The following is an 18,512-nucleotide window of genomic DNA, read 5'->3' on the forward strand; positions in this document are numbered from 1 at the left end:
GTGGTATGGAACATCCCTCTGGCCAGTTTGGATCAGCTGGGATGTCCTGGCCATGCTCCTTCCCAGTTTCTTGCGCACCTCCTTGCTGGCAGAGTGTGGGAAACTGAAAAGTCCTTAATTTAGAGCAAGCTCTACAAAACAACAACTAAAATATCAGTGTTGTCACCATTCTTCTCATACTAAACCCAAAACACAGCACTGTGCCAGGTACCATGAGGAAAAGTAACCATTGCAGCTAAAAGCAGGACAATGGGCAAAAAAAAAGAATAAAGGTATTCAGCAGCATTGGTCATAACGTAAGAAGGGGCTGAAGAGTGAAGACGTGTTCTGCAAAAGTCACCCTTGCAAGTCACTTAGGAGTGCCACAGTTATCCTTCCTCAGTAAAATATTCTTGCAGTTGTGCCTGTGTTCAAAGATTTCAATCTTGTGATTTTTTTCAAGAGTAAAAGCAGGAGGACAAAATATTTGGGTGGGACGTAAATATATTTTGGATGAAAATTAAAGACATCCCTTACAAACAAGAAGAGAGAAGAGCTTTCAGCAGATAGCTCAGGATAGCTGATGCAAAAAAAAAAAAAGTTTCTGCTGAAAATGCCTTTTTTTACATGTTCTTAAGGTTTTATCATTATCCCATAGGAGATGACCAAATCATGTTGACTTCTGTGGATGAAGGCCAAAGGTTGCAGCTGTTCAGATGGCTGCACTTTGCTCCTTAGGAATATGAAACTGTCTCTATCTTGAAAAAAGCTGCATTCAAAATGAGTAATCAGAAGAGCCAAAGTCCTGGTATTTTCCCATAACAATTAAATAGGGTGAAAACACAGCACAGTGTTATGTATTACACACACAGAGCCTGACATTTTCATTGCCAGTGTCACCTACAGCCTAACACTTTTTTCCCCATAAATCAAGACAGGGTATTTTTTTTTAATCCCTTCAGAAAGAAGTCTAAAGGCAGTATTTCACAAAACAATGTCACAGTTGTCACATACTAACCACATCCATTTAATAAAAAAAAAAAAGACTTTGTGGTCCACAAGCAAAAATCCAATCCCAAGCCTCATGTATCTCCTCATTTCTGATCATCTTAACAGTTTCAAAACCCAAGCAGGGTGAGTCCCCTGTCACCTAACTCCTGATGTCCAGCCTCTGCTTTCCCACTCTATTCCCAGTGTTCTTGTTAGCACTGAGGAACAAGCACCTCTCAGATTTACCTGTCCTGATACTGCCTCTAAGAGCAGAGAGAAACATCCAAAGGATATGGAACAGACTATTTGAATTAGAAAGGAGCTACAACAACCATCTGATTCAAGTACCTGACCAGTTCAGGGCTGACCAAGTCAAAGCATGCTGCTAAAGGCATTGTCCAAACACCTACTACACACTGGCACTGACCACCTTTCTAGAAGCCTGTTGCTGTGTTTGACCATCCTCCCAGTAAAGAAATGCTCCCCAATGTCCAGTCTAAGCCTCCTCTGGTGTAGCTTTGAACTATTCCCATGCATTCTGTCACTGGATATGAGGGAGAAGGGATCAGCACCTCCCTCTCCACTTCCCCTTCTCAGGAAGCTGCAGAGAGCAATGGGGTCACCTCTCAGCCTCCTTTTCTCCAAACTAGAGAAAAACACCAGTCCTCAGCTGCTCCTCCCAGGACATTCCTTCCAGCCCTTTTACCAGGTTTCTTATCCTGCAGATCCATTCAAGGATGCTTCTTAAACTGTGGGGCCCAGAACTGCATGCTGTACTCAGGGTGAGGCAGGCCCAACACTGAAGACAGAGGGATGATCGCCCTTTGTGATGGGCTGGGTTTGCTGTGTTTGATGCACCCCAGGATGGAATTTGACCTCTGGGCTGTCAGGGCACACTGCTGACTTCTGCTGAGCTGCTGCCAAGCAGCACCCCCAGATCCCTGCTGCTCTCCAGCCACTCCTCTCCCAATTTGTATTTGTGCCCAGCATTCCTCGACCCAAGGTGCAGCATCCAGCTAAACTTCAACTTGCCAAATTTCATCCCATTAATGGCAGCCCAATGCTCCAGTCTATGTGTATCCCTCTTGCAAGGCCTCCTGTCCCTCCACAGAGCTAACAGCACCTCCCAGTGTGGTACTGCCAGTGAATTTGCTAATGGTACAGTCAAAGCTGCATTCAGCTCACTGATAAATAAACTGAACAAGCCTAGAGCTGAACCCTGAGGAATGCTGCTGGTAAATGGCTGCCAGCCAGGTGAAGCCCCATTCACTACAACCCTCTGAGCTCTACCCTTTAGCAAGTTCTTCACCCAGCACAACACAAACCCCTCATACCCCTCATCCCACAGCCGGTCAGCTTGTCCAGAAGGATCCTGGGAAGGCATCAGTATCAAATGTCTTACTAAAATCCAGAAAAATTACACATCCCCTGCCTTTGCTTCATCCATTAGGCAGGTGACCTTACCATACAAAGAGATCAAATAACTTAAACAGGACTTTTCCCTGTGAAACCACATTCACTGTACCTGATGACTGCATTATTCTTTAAGTGCCTCTCAATACCACCCAGTATAATTTTCTCCCTAGACTAATTAAGCCTAACTAAGTAACTAACTTTTCTTCCAGAAGAAGGTTAGACTAACAGGTCTGTAGACCCCCAGGTTTTCCCTCCTGCCTTTTTTGTAGATTGAAATAGTAAAACAAATTAAATCCCACAGATCATAATCTGATCTCAACACTGAATTTGCTAGGGTGCAATCCCTATCAGATGGAAGATCTAAGTGGCAGCATACAGGATTGGAGTCTCACTTTTGGAGATTTGGAGATTGGAGTCTCACTTTTTACCTAGCTCTGCTTCACAAGGGGTCTTTTATATGCATATTTTAAGCCTTGTTTCACTTTCTCAGTGCCACCTGCACCCACAGTGATGCTGCATTTAAATTTCCAACTTGCAAGACAGGGCTTGAAAATCACCTTCCTCCATAGTGAGTGGGAGGTTTTTTCTTGCTGGAAACAGAGGAATGTATCAAAATCAAAGTATAATCTAAATTTCCACTGAACAATGCATTTTTTTCCCTTTGGATTTGTCAGCTTTGTTTTGACTTTGTAATTAAAGCTAATCTTGTAAAATAATTTTATTTGTCATTTTTAAAGCATTATTGTAATTTGAAATCATGAAAGATAGAATCATTAAGATTGGAAAAAAACCTCCAAGATCATCAAGTGCAACCTTTGACCTAATAACAGGCAGAGAGGGACTCTTCAGCAGAAACTGTGTGACAGGACAAGGGGTAATTATAAAACAATTTCAAAATCGAAAGAGGGAAACTTTAGGTTGGTATTAGAAGAATTTTTTTACCATGAGGGTGATGAGACACTGGACCAGGTTGATTAGGGAGCTTATAGATGCCCTAACCCTGGAAGTGTTCAAAGCCAGGCTGGATAAGGCCTTGAGCAACTCAATCTGGAGAGAGGTGTTGCTGTCCATGACAGGGGACCAGATGATCTTTAAAGTCTATCTCAACTCCACAACATTCTACACTTCTAGGTTGAACACTCCCTAATTCTGTGTCAACTAAACCTCAGCACTAAGTGCTGCCTCCAGCCATTCCTTGAACAACTACAGGAATGGTGACTCCATCACCTCTCTGGGGAGCCCATGCCCACGCCTGGCCACCCCTTCAGTGAGTAAATCCTTCCTGATGTCCCACCTGAAGCTGCCCTGGCCCAGCTTGAGGCCATTCCCTCTCATCTGGTCACTGGCTGCCTGGGAGAAGAGGCCAAGCCCGCCCCCGGCTACAGACCCTTCCAGGTTCCATTCCTCTCCTACACATGGGGATATCCTCAGGAAACACCTAGGTCATTGTCCTTGGGGGAGCTAGGCAGGGGCAAATCAGTGGCAAATCCCTCATTTTGTCGAAGAAATCTGATCTTCAAGTAACGTCACAGACAGAATTAGCACACTTAGATCAATTTTTTGAGGCAGATTGTGACTGTTCACTCAGCTTCAGTTCATGGTTTGACTTAACACAATAAATAATGTTCACTCCCAGGCCTGGCACGTGCTGGGAGCAGCATCACTGGGCCAAAGTGAGAGCAACAGGTCCCATGGACACAGGGGGCAGAGAGAAAGGGACCATGCAGCTTTCCTTACCTGCAGTGTGCTGTCCCCTGCAGCTCTAACCTCTCGTGGCCCTGCAAAGCACCTGCCTGGCAGTTCCTTCACAATCCTCTAACTGGCAGAAACAGCACAGACCCAGCTTCCAAGCTGGGAAGTATAAACCTGTCAGCTCAATCAAACTGACACAGATCTAGCACAGCAGCAGAACAGCTGAGGCTTTTAAAACAAAATAATAAAAAAATCCCCCGATATCATTTTTGTAAACTTTGACCACCATTTCTGCCTGTTCTAGCTCAACAACTTAATAAACCTTTCTGAACTTGTGGTTTTTAATTCCAATCCTCAAAGCACTACATAAAGACTAAAAGACAGAATAGCTTATCTATTACTCATTATATCTTTCTCAACACTCATCACTTTCTATTTTATTGGCATCACTTTTTATTTTATTGGAAACCCCTTCAAACAGGATCAGCAGTTGAAGTGAAACATGCTATAAAATATAGAAAGAAGTTTTCCCATGGAATGAGGACTGCAATCAATTAAAATTCATTACTCTACACATCTTCAAGATATTTGTTTCAACATCTAGATTGCATGGAAGTCCTCCCTGTAGCAAAGTCACCTTTATAGATGCCATTATTTTACATTAGGAGATAAAAGCAACCTTGCCATGCAAAGGCTACTCGTCTGCATCATTCAAATATGTGTATATGATTTTTGGGCTTCACTGACACCTCAAGCCTCAGAGAGTCTGGTGTTCATTTTGTTCAAAGTCAATGCCACTTGTCTGACAGTTGGTAAATTCTGTGTCTCGTTTCCTGGGCAGGATTCCTCCCCTGTTATCTTTCAGTACCCTGGAAAAGATTGCTTTCAAAATTGAACTTGCCAAGTCAAGCGCTTTCTTCCTGAGCAATCTCTAGAATGTGTGCCTTCCCAGCCGAGGTGCTGTCATTCCTTCTTCACTTAGGGCACCTTGAGAGTCAATGCAATGAAATAAAACCCTGGCAGCCCACTGGCAGTGATGATGGTCACTCATAATGCAATGGACTTGCATAAGCATTCAGTGTGCACACAGACATCCATGCATTTAAACACATACCTCTGGCCACATGCCTACAAACACCTGGGGCTGTCATTGCCACTTGCAGACCTCGTATTACCAAATCTCAAATGAAATCTGAAAAGTAGATGAAGCATAGCAGAGACCAGGCAGTGAGTTAACTGCATGACATTTCTGTTGCCAAGCCAAAGATTTTAGATTTTCACAGCAGGTTCTACACCATCCACAATACTGAGCGGGGCAAATGCAAGAGCTGGCACCTGCTGGTACTTTGTAGGCATTCAAGCCTACAAGCACATTCATGAAGTTAAGTACCTAGTTTTGTGCCCTGTTAGGGAAGTACAAGTTTAAACAACAGTTTAAGGCTAAGATATTGCATACACAGCTTCACTGAAACCCAGATCTGAAGCCAAAGGAATTTCAAATTGACTACAGACTGAGCAACACTACCTTAAGTGAGCAGTTAGTTTGTGGAGGGTACTCAAGAGACTGACAAAACCTGTAGGAAGCTATTCATTTACTCCTTCAGGGAACCTGACTATGCCCAAATGGCTCATCACACCAACAACTGTAGGTGGACAGGGATGAACAGGAGATTCACCCTGGGAGGGAAGCAAACGCCACTCCAAACAACAGGTAGGAATAAATACTGTAACAGAATACAGCAGCTCTGCAACTGTCCAAGATAGAGAATTTATCAGCCAGAATATATTAACTGGAATTCTATTTCCTTTCATTCTCAGGGCTTTCCCAAGGGGAAGCTAATACTGGATAGGAGACAAGGATTTGCAAGGAAACCTAATTCAAGAAGCCATTAAAAGTCAGCAAACATAGTGTTCTTGTCAGCAAATTAGATACAACAGCAGAATACTTGCTCCTCAAAGTCACAGCTTCTGAGGTATTTCATACTGGGGAGGGTCTCAACTGGCTCAGCAATGTCCAAATTCAGGCTTCACCAGACCTCCTGGAGATATTTATTGCAGAGCATCTTTGTACTTGCTGCATTCTTCACAGCACTAGGAGATGCTGGAGATCTTCTCACTTGGAAGGCAATTCTTCTAAATTAGAAAGAAGGCACAACACCTTCTCATCATGCTGTCATATTGGATTTTGAACTCTTTTTGACACTAGATTGTGTCAAAAAAGGAAATAAAAATAAAAACGCAAATTGACAGCTTCTGCAAAGCTTGGAAACTTTGTTTGAACTCAATTAATCTGGTTTAGAAACTATTCTCTAACACCATCTGACACAGCAAAGAACAGAGGTTCTCAAAAGGAAAGCGGCTGCTGCCAAAGTTGGCCTTTGCTCCTCTTTCTTAGAGGCACAAAAGAGAACGGAAAAAAATAAAAAAGAAATAATACATCCAGAAACTATTAGGGGTATGAGGGACCACTGTACTCAAGGATTCTAAAAATGAACATTGTGTTTCCACAGTCTGCATTTCTAAAGGAGCAGAGATCCGTGTATATACACATGATAAATACAAATACATTATGAAGAGAATAAGCTGTCTTCTACAAATTTCTGCTCAATGTTTGCTTGACTACAAGTAAGGCTGTCAAGTATCTTGACATTTTTCCAGATGTGATATCAAATTGGTTAAAAAATTGGTTTTGTCGCAATTAGCTCTGTCATAGATTTCCCACCGAACAAGGAGGCAGAGAGAATGCTGGGACTTCTCTCTGTTTAGAAGGACTGATCTCCATGAGCATGTTTTCCTGTATCCTTGTACTACTAAATGTATTTCTGCTAATGTGCATCTAATGATGTGCCCCCAAGATTTTAAAGGAGGTGGTTCAGCAGGAGGTGGCAGCTCCACGAGCTTTGCTGATTTCTTTGCCCACGTGCACTAGGTAAGAGGAGAAAAACTATACCCTCCTATACATGCTTTATCCTCTGTAACCCACACACTGTAAGAGAGCTCTCCCATCCCAGGAGATACTTATTAGCAGGGATATCTGAAATTAAAGACTCCCTGATAAAGATTCTGGCCATCCTCTTCTGTCATTCCCAATAAGATCTACTGCCCTCCTCGGGCTTTGATGGCATGCCAGTTCATGTTAACCTTGGCAATAAATACTTCTAAAATGAAAGAGATTTCCCATTGTGATCAGACAATAAACATTATTAGTCATGTATTTACAAAGGCAAGGGGCAGAGAAGCGCTGATCAACCAGTGCATGTTAATGTCTGTGAGGATATTGCAAGTTAAGTCCAAGGGCTTCCTACACGTACATCAAGGGGCACGGTTAACATCTGTCAGGAGAATCTCCATTTTTCTATTCCTTCACATTTGTAACAGAACTAGACAATAGCAAAATTGCTCATACTTAGCAAGACTTTATTGCTCAAAGCACTTTGGAGAACAATCTTTGTACCTATGGAAAGCTTCATAACATGCTTGCAGCCTATTTTCTATATTTAGGCCTGAATACTGCAACTTCTGCAGGAATACTACCAAAAAAAAAGTCAGTAACTGTTAAACAGAATTTCATTTGGTGCCATTTATCCTATCAGGCTGCTTTTCAAAAAGCAATATGAAATCAAGCTTGTTGAAATTCATCCATATGACAAATGTCTATTTCCTGTCTCTGCTTCAATTTTATAGTGAGTTGTCTGCCCTTATTAGATTTAGTACCTGCTGAAGTAAAAAGAAAGAACTTCAAAATGGCAAACAAGTCTAAATCAGTGTCACAGACATGTCCAAAAATACTAACTAAAGGGCTGCCTAAACTCCAAAAGCCAGGACAACCCAACTATGTTTCACTTGCACATTATGAAAATTTTTAAAAATACCGTGAAGCTCTCTTCAGTCCTTCAGAAAGTTTCTATTAAACTATAAAGCAATAGATAGTGGTTTTGGCAAAATTTAAAAAAAAAAACAAACTGTTCTCAATACACTAGAAGTATTATTCAGTTGATAAGAAGGAATTGCATAGATTTAACCTCAAACAAAATTTCAAACAGCTCTGTAACAACAGAAAGACATGATGAGATGAGGCTGTATATCGACCTTGCATCTTCCAAAACCACTACAAACAGCATCAACACACTTTCAGAAAAGGTAAGCTTAAATTATTAAATTAATAGGAGTGTAACATGCACTTGGACTATGAAAAGTACTTCCAGAACACCAAACTTCTTTGATAATTCCACTGGCATAACTAGTTTATAAATTCATGATATGGAGTAGATGACTCACTCTTAGCCTAGCTTTAGCGTCCTCATACTGTTAACTCTTAGGGCCATGATCAGATGAGAGCAGCTTTCATAATTATGACAGACAGCATGAAGAACAGGGGGTGGTGTTTAAATTAAACTTTAGCTACAATTTACCAGCCATATCAGGAGCTGGTATAAAATTGCAGCACTCTATTAAGGCTGTAGTTCTACATAATTATTTTTACTGACTGTACACTCATTTAAGAGAGCTAACTCTCCCTCCCAGCTCTGGTCTCCTCACAGCAGAGTTCACTTCCACCTTACTTAAGCTGACTCAGTTACTCCCAATGCCACGCTCTAAACTAGAGCTGTGGAATCATGCTGATAAAATAATGTAAACATAAATAAATGAAACTTTAATGAAGCTAGGGTAACTTCCCCAGTTTTGAATCTAACCCTCTGCTGTTCATGAACTGCAACTATTTGTTGATTTTGGGGATGTATTTGTGTCTAAACACTGACTGCAGGGAGACAGTGGCATTGAAACAGACCATCACATTCATCAGCTGCCTACCAGGTGCAAAGTGTTGGGGTTATTTTGGTCAGTCTAATATATGTATCACACCTCCCCCTTAGCATGAATGAAAGGTGAGGATGAACTCATATGTTTGCAGATAGTTTTAAACATACTGGAAATAGCAGAGTTAACACACCAAATTTTTATGAACTTCATCCAAACAATAATGAAACTGTAAGGTCCACAGAGGTGAACAGCATTTGTATTTTTTTCAGTTTTAAATATTGTTACTCTGCCTTCAGCCTTGGCTACAGCACAGTTGAGGCCTGCACTCCTCCTTTGGGAGCCTTGGAGAGAGCTGCTTTGGGGCTTTTTTGGGGGCTGAGACTCTACCATTTGGCCTCCAGCTGAGCTGCAGCATCAATCCTGGAGTGACAGCAGAGCTCACACATTCAGCTCATGCCTCTAGACAAGCACAAATAATTCACAGGCCAGTGGGTGACTGTGACAGATGGCAACCTCTGAGTGATGAATGCCAAGTTCTTTGCTGAAGTGAACAGGGACAGCATGGCAGGACAGCCAGGGAAGCAGGGAGCCCAGCCTATCCAAAGTCACAGTGCAATTCCTGTATATTAGCAACTACTCATTTTCATTTCATCAGAACCTTACAGCCTCTCCCTCTTTCCACTCCCTTTACTTCTAATTTTCTCTCCTTCAGTAGTCTTACCTTGCCTTTTTCCAGACTTTTCCGTTAGACACATCTCATCCCCTCATGTATCACTTCATGGCATGCCCTGACCTCCTCCTCTCATTTTCTGAGCCAAATATCCTTGTCTGACTTAGAGATGTTTCCACATTTAAACTCTAGAGTTATGAAAGAGATAGTGGCAAAGGGTGGGAGGTTTGTGGAGTCAGCACACAGACACACAGTGCAGAGTTTCAATCTGGGGTAACATGTTTTTAGACAGAGCATCGAGAAGACTGTTTGCTTCTGCTAGTTTAAATAAAATGAAATGAAAGGCCACAACTCTGAACCTGACTCATTACTGGGCACAGTCTGAGCTCCTTTAGGCAAGCAGTGAGGTACAGAAGCAATACCAGCTGTAATTGCTGTAGGTCCTGATATGCTTAGAAATTAATCAAAGTAGTTACTGCAGAATACTTTCAAGTGATTTAAAGAGTTCAATTTCTACATAGACACTCTTACCCCAGAACAAATGTCCTCATAGAGGATTACATCTATAGAATAATTTAAAGTAGCTTATTTGAGGAAAAGTCCAGGAACAGACAGATCTTAGGATTTAGCTGATCACACAGGGAAAACTTTCCAATCCAATTCACTTTCCCTACAGCTTTGTTCATTTTGTTTCAACTTCATTTCAAGTCTTTACTGGCTACTTAGGTTACTTCCACTACAGGCTGTGATCTTAAAGAAGAAACCAGAAAAGGAAAAATATCCACTGCATTGAGGAGAAACAGAGATAGGGATGGGCAGGGCTATAGAGTACAGCATTCCCACCTCCAGCAATCAGCCAAAATAATCTGTGGGTTGAAACCAGAGGGAGATCTCTCATGACACCAGGAAGGAGTTAATGTTCAAAGCTGTAACACAGTGGACTCAACACCAAGCAAGCAGAAGAGAGGGTATGCTCCAGGATAATATCAATCTCTTTTTTCCAAGTTGACCTGGGCTTAACTGAAGGAGACAGGTTTGAAGTTTGTTTCAAATCTCTTTAGATAGATGAAAGTCTTTGAATTGAAAAGACAGTGGATCAGGGCTTTCATGTGGCTCCAATCCCTCACTGTGAGACTACACCCAACATACAAGGAATAAAAAGAGAGGTTCTGCCTCCTTACTATCTTGCTTCCTCTTCTCTGTGCCTGGTGAAGTGCTGGTCAAACTGAGGGGGAGAAGAGCTTATCTGCTATTCTAACAGAAGGAAAACATCACATTTCATGCTTATAAAACCCTATCCATTTGAACACCACTAAGAAGTTCAAACTGCCAATAACTGCCATTTTCTTTTAAAGAAGATGGGCTTCATAGTGAAGAAAGGAAGAATTAGTTGCACTGCTAACCACCTTGCATGACTTGTTTTTCCACCTGATTTGTTTCCACCATAGAGTGTGCTTTGTGCAAACTTCTCTGTTTAAAGCACAGAGCTTTTTTTCCTTCCCTTTTCCTGAACTCCAGGAAAGACTCCCCACCATGGTAATCTCCCCAGGTTACACTGGCAGAGCTGCAGAGGGCAAACAAATGCTGATCCAAAGCATTCTCTCAGACCTTGCTACACATCCATTCATGAGGAGTTCAGCAGAAAAAAAATTAGCAGTGGTAACACTGGCAATGTGGCACAATTCACCACAGAAGACACACAAGATGAGTAAAAAGCAAAGGTAGGAGATTTTTTTCTGAAACAGACATTCTGTGTACTGCAATCCCACTAAACTCACTTTGGTAACACTTGCAATACCATCATGTCAGAAATCCTAGCAGCTTCCAAATGTTTTAGACCCACTAGCATCACCTTTATGACCTTTTATCTTGGGGGTTGTTGTCATCTTACTGCAGGGGTTCCATACTGTCGTCTCCTTATCACAAAAGTTTCACACCTTCTTGGTGTTTCTCGTGGGCAGCTCCTCAGAGCACTGACTCTTTCTTCTTCACCAAGCAGCCACTGACTCCAGTTCCCCTCTCACCCAGCCACCCCACTCTCTTATAGCACTCTTCTTCTCACTGGTTACAGCTGTGGCCTGTTGAAGTCAGGCCTGCTCCTAATCTTTGATAATTGGCCCAGCTGCAACTCCTTAGGGGTAAGATGACTTTCTACACTACCTTTATTTTCTTATATTCTATCCCCCTACAGGGGTCTCCAAGGAGTTTAAAGACCAGCTTGTAGCTACACTACTCTGTGTATTAGTGACTACAAACCCAGCTCAGACCCAGTGCTCCTTTTAGTACTCTCCACATTGTATCTTTCCAGTCAAATATTGTCAAAAGAGCCCTTTACTCAAATCTTCCGAGGAGCTCTGGTGCACCACTTAAGCAGCTGAAGAGGGGAGGAGCTGCTAGAAATGTGCTTGGAGCTCTGCTGCTCGTGAGATGACACCAAAGGTCAGACTTTTTTAGTACCAAAGGGACATACAGCATCCTAAGTACCTGGAAAACAAAGCCACACATTTAAGAAATCAGGGACAGAGTTGGTAACTTTTGCCTCATTCTTCTGTAGTCAGTAAATACACCCTAAATCAGAAAGCAAATATTCAGTACCATCTCTGACCACATGAAGTTGTTCCTGTTTTTAGTCTCTAGACCCACTCTGAGCCAATCTTGTCACCATTGCTTTCAGAAGCCTGATTTTATCTTTTTATCACTGCTGCTACAAGACAGCTGACTGCAAAGAACATGTCTGTAATGAAATCAGTTGACCCAGAAAAGAAGTGCTAACACCAGTCTAGATTAAAAAAACAAGTACAAGTAGATGTTCTCTCTGACTGCAGGCAGTCCATGCTAAAATGCTGGAGCAATACAGGCACTGTAAAAGAAAGTCCCCTGAATCGGCCCATATGCCAGGTTGCTAAGCTTTCCTAAATTTTGCACAAGTTTAAGCATGTGGGTGACCTACTTAAAACAATGTAATTAAAATAAGCAAGAGTGCAATTATCTTTACTATAAGAAGGCCTGAAGTTTTCTATCATTTTATCCTCAAGAAGCAAAAGCTTTCTTAGAAGTATTGTTCAGACAAAGCAATTTACTTTCGCAGGCTCTAGTTTTAGACTCTTTTTAAAAATGTGGGAATTCACCCACTGACACAAAACTTGCTTAATAATGCATGCCTGCTCTACTTACTTGTTTCATTTACCTTACAGTTTTCTCTAATATGAGGAAAGCGCCTTCATGAAAGGACAGATTTTTTATGTGCCAAGCCCAGGACTTAGGAGATTCCAAAAACAAGTGTAGCAGCACACATCATCATCCAGGCTTCTATTAACCAGATGCTTTTTATCTTCTCTGACTCAAAAGGGTAATGCAAAGTAAAATAGTGCTCTCACACACAGAAGACTTCAAATCCATCTCAACCGGTTTTCCCTGCTTATAAGACTCCAAGCTTTCTCCTAGCCTCTCAATAAATCCCTCCTATTCACAGTGTCTCCCAAAGATCATAATAAAATCAAATATTTGTCTTGCCTTCCCAAATGGAGTGTGCACACACGAAGATGGAATCAGGAAATTGTGAAGCAGAGAGGACTGGACACCAGAAGAGCCACAAAATCACCCAAAGCCATGAAATTTAAGAGCTTTCAACTGCTGTCAAGAGTGTCTGGACTAGCTGAGAAAGAAAGAAGTCCAGTTTGAAAGAAGACCATATGAAATGGGTCTAATTCCTCCAGGTAAAAGGGTTTTTTGTTAACATACTACAGTACCATTATAGTTCACACTGCCAACAGTAGACATCCAGCAGCAACACCAGTGAATATTTTAAATTACATCTGTCCTACTGTTCACAGCTAGGAGGTCTGCCTCTGGGAGCAGGTACCCAGCTTCACTCCAGCTCCCTTCCTGCAGTGCTTGTTCACCCTGACTGCAGACACTGGGACCTTGGCAGTGCCAGAGAAAGAAAAAGCTCAACCTCCATCTCCCATTTGAGAGGTAAGGTATGCAGGGCCTAAAACTGCTTTGTAGGATTGAAGAATTCCCACAGCTTCTGTGGGAAGCAGCTTCCCACAGAGGGTCTGGGAAGTTGTAGTCAAATCTTGAGCACAAGGCCAGAATTCTCCTTCACTGCAGAGCTGACACTCCAGTCTGAGAGCTCATATTTCACAGTAAAAAAGTAATGAAAGGCGCTCCCATATTTCCTGGTTAACATTTCAGCCTTCTAAAGGGTAATAAACCAATATCTCCCTACAACAACAGATAAGCCAGACAAATAAAATGTCAAACTACTTTAGAAATAAGCTAGTCAAGATAATAGAATGTATCTCTTGAGTAGCCATTAATAGCATTTGGCAAAGATGATTCCAGAGGACATATGATATCTAATACAAAAGGATGTGCTATTTTTGTATCTCCCCTTTAAAATTAATTTAGTGCTGACAGGAAGATACCTGCTTAATATCTAAAACCTTCCCCACATCCTTAGGAGGAATGATACCACTAACGGTTCTATGAGAAAGCCAAAGCAGAGGCTGCATGGCCAGACAGAGGGAGCCCTGTGCTGAGACTCAAGGCCAGGGATCCTTATCCCAGTTCTCCTACCAGCCAAGTGACCATGGGGACAAGCTGCTTTCCCTGTCCCATATCTGCAGCGTGAGATTATCGCATGCTTCACAAAACATTGAGATGTATTCAGCACAGAGTGTGCTGCAAGAGCTCTGTTTTTATAACCACCAAATTCCCTAGCTGCAGCACAACTAACATAAAGGGAATAAAAACTCCCTATCAACCAAATAAGCAGCTGAAGTTGTGAGTAAAACAGCAATATGGGATACAGACATATTTATTTGCTTGCATTGCTTCCTGCAAAACAAAGACGACAGTAAGAGCCCATATTAACAATTACTCAGTGTCACAAAACTGGAATATATCAGCTAAACCTAACTTTTCCTATTGTGCTCTCTGAATGACTTGCCATTATCACTATAATACAGCATGAAAAATACAGCACTCTTCAGCCTCTATTTTTTTATTAACCAGGTGCTCTGGGAATTTCTTTCTATCCTCATTTGTAATTACTAGTTGTTATTGACATTTTCAATGTGACTTGCTCACAATTACATCTATTTGGAAGGAAAAAAACTTTTTTCTTCCATAGAAATAACTTACTTATATTTAAAAATAAACCAGACCTGCTAGGTTAAAAATCTAATTCTGATCCTTCCTTCTGCCTAGTTCTGATTAAGTTTTCCTCATTTTCCAATGGCTCTGAAGAGAATTGGAGAAATTCACCATCTCTCATAAGGCAAGTGGGAACTTTGGAGAAGTTTGCAGCATGATAATGAAAGCCCTTGCAGCAAGTCTTTCATAATACCAGTTATCCTCAGGGGACCCAGCTCCCTAAGCTGAAGGCAGAGATGGGGAACAGAATGAAGCCCTCATAATTCAGGAGAACAGGTCAGTGACCTGCTACACATCTAGACATGCACAAGGCTATGGGCCCTGATAGGATCCACCCAAGGGCACTGAGGGAGCTGCTGGAAGAGTTTGCCAAGCCACTTCCAACCATTTGTCAGCTGCTCCTGGTGAACCAGGGGGCTCCCAGCTGACTGCAGTCAACAACTGGAATGCCCACCTAGAGAAAGGTCAGAAGGAGGATTTGGGGAAGGACAGACCTGTTAGCCTGACCTGGGTGCCAGGGAAGGTCATGGAGCAGATTGTCTTGAGTGCCAGCATGTGGCACATACTGGACAACCAGGCCCAGCCAGGATGGGTTTCTGAAAAGCAGCTGCTAGGCTGCTTGACCAACCTGATCTCCTTCTACGACAAGGTGATCTGATTAGTGGATGATGGAAAGGCTGTGGATGTGTCTACATGGAGTTTAGTAGACTCTTTGACACTGTTTCCCACAGCATTGTCCTGGACAAGCTGGCTGCTCATGGCTTTGGGTGGGCGCATTGCTCACTGGGTAAAAACCTGACCGTATGGCTGGGCAGAGAGGTGGTGGGGAGTGGTAGGTAACAAGTGACAGGATGAGAGGAAATGGCCTGAAGTTGCACCAGGACAGGTTTAGATTAGGTATTAGGAAAAACTTCTTCACTTAAAGGGTGGCCAGGCATTGGAATAGGCTGCCTAGGAAAGTGCTGTAATCATCATCCCTGGAAGTCCCAAAATTGTGTGGATGAGGCACCCCAAGTGACATGGTTTAGTAGTGAACATGGTGGTGCCAGGGTAATGGCTGGACTACATGATCATAAAGGTCTTTTCCAACCTTAGAATTCTATGAGTCTAAGTGCTGGGGGATGCAATAAGCAAAGCCCCAGCTCATGGGCTCAGGAAGGCATTTTTGAAGCATTTGTCTCACACAATGCAGTTCTCCCCTTGGTTGAAGTGCACACAGATAAGCAGCAAGAAACTCTTGATTTGCAAATATTTTCCCTGGTTCCAGATTTCTGGTCCTTTGCGTTCACAATTTGGGCTAAAAATCAGAGTTTCACCTTCAGGACTTCCATTGCCATTTACAGCTGGAAAAGGGCTTCTCAGAGTGAGATTTTTTCACTTCTTATTGATTACTGCTGTCAAAGGAGCCTGTAGGTTTTCTCCATCTTGTCAACCCTAAGGTGTTTAGTATGGCAAACCAGCCTCCTTGTCAGCAGTGAGACGAGAAGCAGGAAGAGCTAAAGAAAAACCAACGCTGGCAGGGAAAGCGAAGCACTATTCCTCTCCACAACAACTCCATTCCTAACATCAGGCATGCAGGTAGAAAGCCTCTTCATGGCACAAAGATCCCTTTAAATCCCTCAGAATCTACAACCTGACAGCTTCTGGTCTAAACTCCTTGTCTGTGTGGAAGTACTACACTGACACAGGCAGCCTTTCCCCCCTCTTTGTGTCAGGAAAGGAACACCACAGTGTGCCACTTCTCCACAAGGTCATCTCCTTGTCTGCACAGCAGAAGTGACTGTTCTGGTTAAATCTCACCTCCCAGTGACAGCACACTGAGATAACAATTCACACTACCTGACTTCCATGGTGAAATGCTACCTGGGAGACTCACACTTCTTTTGTATGAAGCACAAACACTTACTACGTGCATAATCAAACACATTCACTGTCAGCCCAAAGAGATGCCCCCAGCACTCATTCACCACGTTTACCCAAAAAGCCCTACACAGAAATAAGTGTTTCTCCTTCACCAGAAATAAGTGTTTCTCCTTACTCTGTAAAGACACCCTTAAAGACTCAATCTAAGAAATTTCTGCAGAGCAACAGAATTTTTTTTTCCTGCACACTTTATACAGCAGTGCTGTGCACAATGCTGTAAGGATGGGCAAGTAAACATGGTCTTAAGAGTTGTATCCTCCAAATCATACAGCCATCCTGTGTGAATATTTACAGTAACAAAGAAAACAAAGAAACCTCCCACTCTTCTTCAAACCTTGCCTGGAAGCTCTGCCGAGTTAAATATATAACAATACAAAATCAACAAAATCACTAACAATGCATAAAATTGGGTCAGTCCAACTGCTGAAGGTTTATGCTTGCTGCATCTCCTTGGCCTAAATCTGTAATTCAGTTTGAGAGTTGAAAGCAAAGTTGTTCAAGTTTTGACACAGTAATTCAGTAAATAAAACAAAAAACCCTAGTCCAATTAAAGATTATATTAGTGGGTAAATTATGGCCACACTACCAACAACTACACTACCTGTTCCATTTAATTGCAAAACCTGCATAGACAGAAAAGCCCTTTTGAGGGGCCCGTGTAACAACAGGTACTTTAGTTTTCACAGACAAAATGAAGGGAGAAAAAGTAACAAAAAGAGTTATTTTCTAGCATAAATCACTGAAATTTTATTCATTCAATTTGATTGACACAGGGTAAGGTTAACAATATAGAACAGATCTTAATTCCACTAGTAACTTAACATGGAAGTTATAGATTCAAAGGTACACATCAGAAACAAAGAAAATACATTAAAAAAAAGTGGGGGGAAAACCCACACAACCAAAACAAAGAAACAAACAACCCCCAAACACCATAAAACCAAAGCAATCCAAGACCTAGAGACGTAGGAGCAGGAGGAAAATTACTGAAAATCAAGCAATGCAAAAATTCCTAAGAGACACCACCCTTTTTAGGGTGTGAGATTAACTAAGTCAAAAGTTGATATCAATTAATATCAGTGAACTTCAATTCCACTTCACACTATGGACTTTGATCAAATCTCAATTTACCTGTGCTGCAGAAGTCCACATGCCTACATGGACTTAAATAAACACCTGCAATTCCCAGTGAAAAGAGACACCATGTCATGGTGATTGTTTCTCTGAGTGTTGTCAGTAGCTTGCAAACACTGAGTTCTTGCTATGTGCTATCACCTGTACTTTCTTGTAAACTGAAAGCCAGAAATTACTTTTCTTTCTGGGTTTCTGACAAAATCTGACTTTCCTCAGGCTGGGACTGGTCACTCTGTCACCTGTAACTGTTTAAAGGAATCCAAAATAGGAAGTATTCAAATAAAATAAAGGGAAAAGACTGAGGCCTCTATTGAAAAGCTTCACCACTTCAGATATATCCATTTGGAAGTTATTACAGTGTTTTATTTCCAGCTTTAGTCTTCCAGAAGATTCAGAAATATTTTTCCCTACAGGGCTTTCAAAGGGACTGAACATAAACACCAATGCATCATCATCTTCCTTTCTGCCTACTTCAGGAGCTGCACTCTGTGAGATTATCCCAAATATATCTCAGTCTCTCAGCCATTTGTTGCTGGGTGATCAACTATATAGGTACAGCAACTCTGTCAGGTGCTGCAGCACCTCTTTTTTTAATCTGTTTATCTGTCCCTTTCCTTCCCACAGTGCGTTCTTCTACACCTTCACTGTTTTTATAACATGATTTCAAGGACTGGACCTGTTTTTTTTCCTATTCAAAATACACATGCTGTGCAAAAAAATTCAAATTTGGGGGAAAGAATGAAGATTGGCAGATTTCATGCATGACTGTTGGTTTTATTTTATTTAT

General features: G+C 41.9%; 1 protein-coding gene across 1 annotated transcript in view; it reads right to left on the reverse strand.

The window, feature by feature from the left end:
• Nucleotides 1-18,512, reverse strand: part of TSPAN4 (tetraspanin 4) — a 320,255-nt gene that overhangs the window by 252,017 nt on the left and 49,726 nt on the right. The window lies entirely within an intron of this gene.

The sequence above is a fragment of the Molothrus ater genome, chromosome 6 (genome assembly GCF_012460135.2).
Source record: "Molothrus ater isolate BHLD 08-10-18 breed brown headed cowbird chromosome 6, BPBGC_Mater_1.1, whole genome shotgun sequence".
NCBI lineage: Eukaryota > Metazoa > Chordata > Aves > Passeriformes > Icteridae > Molothrus > Molothrus ater.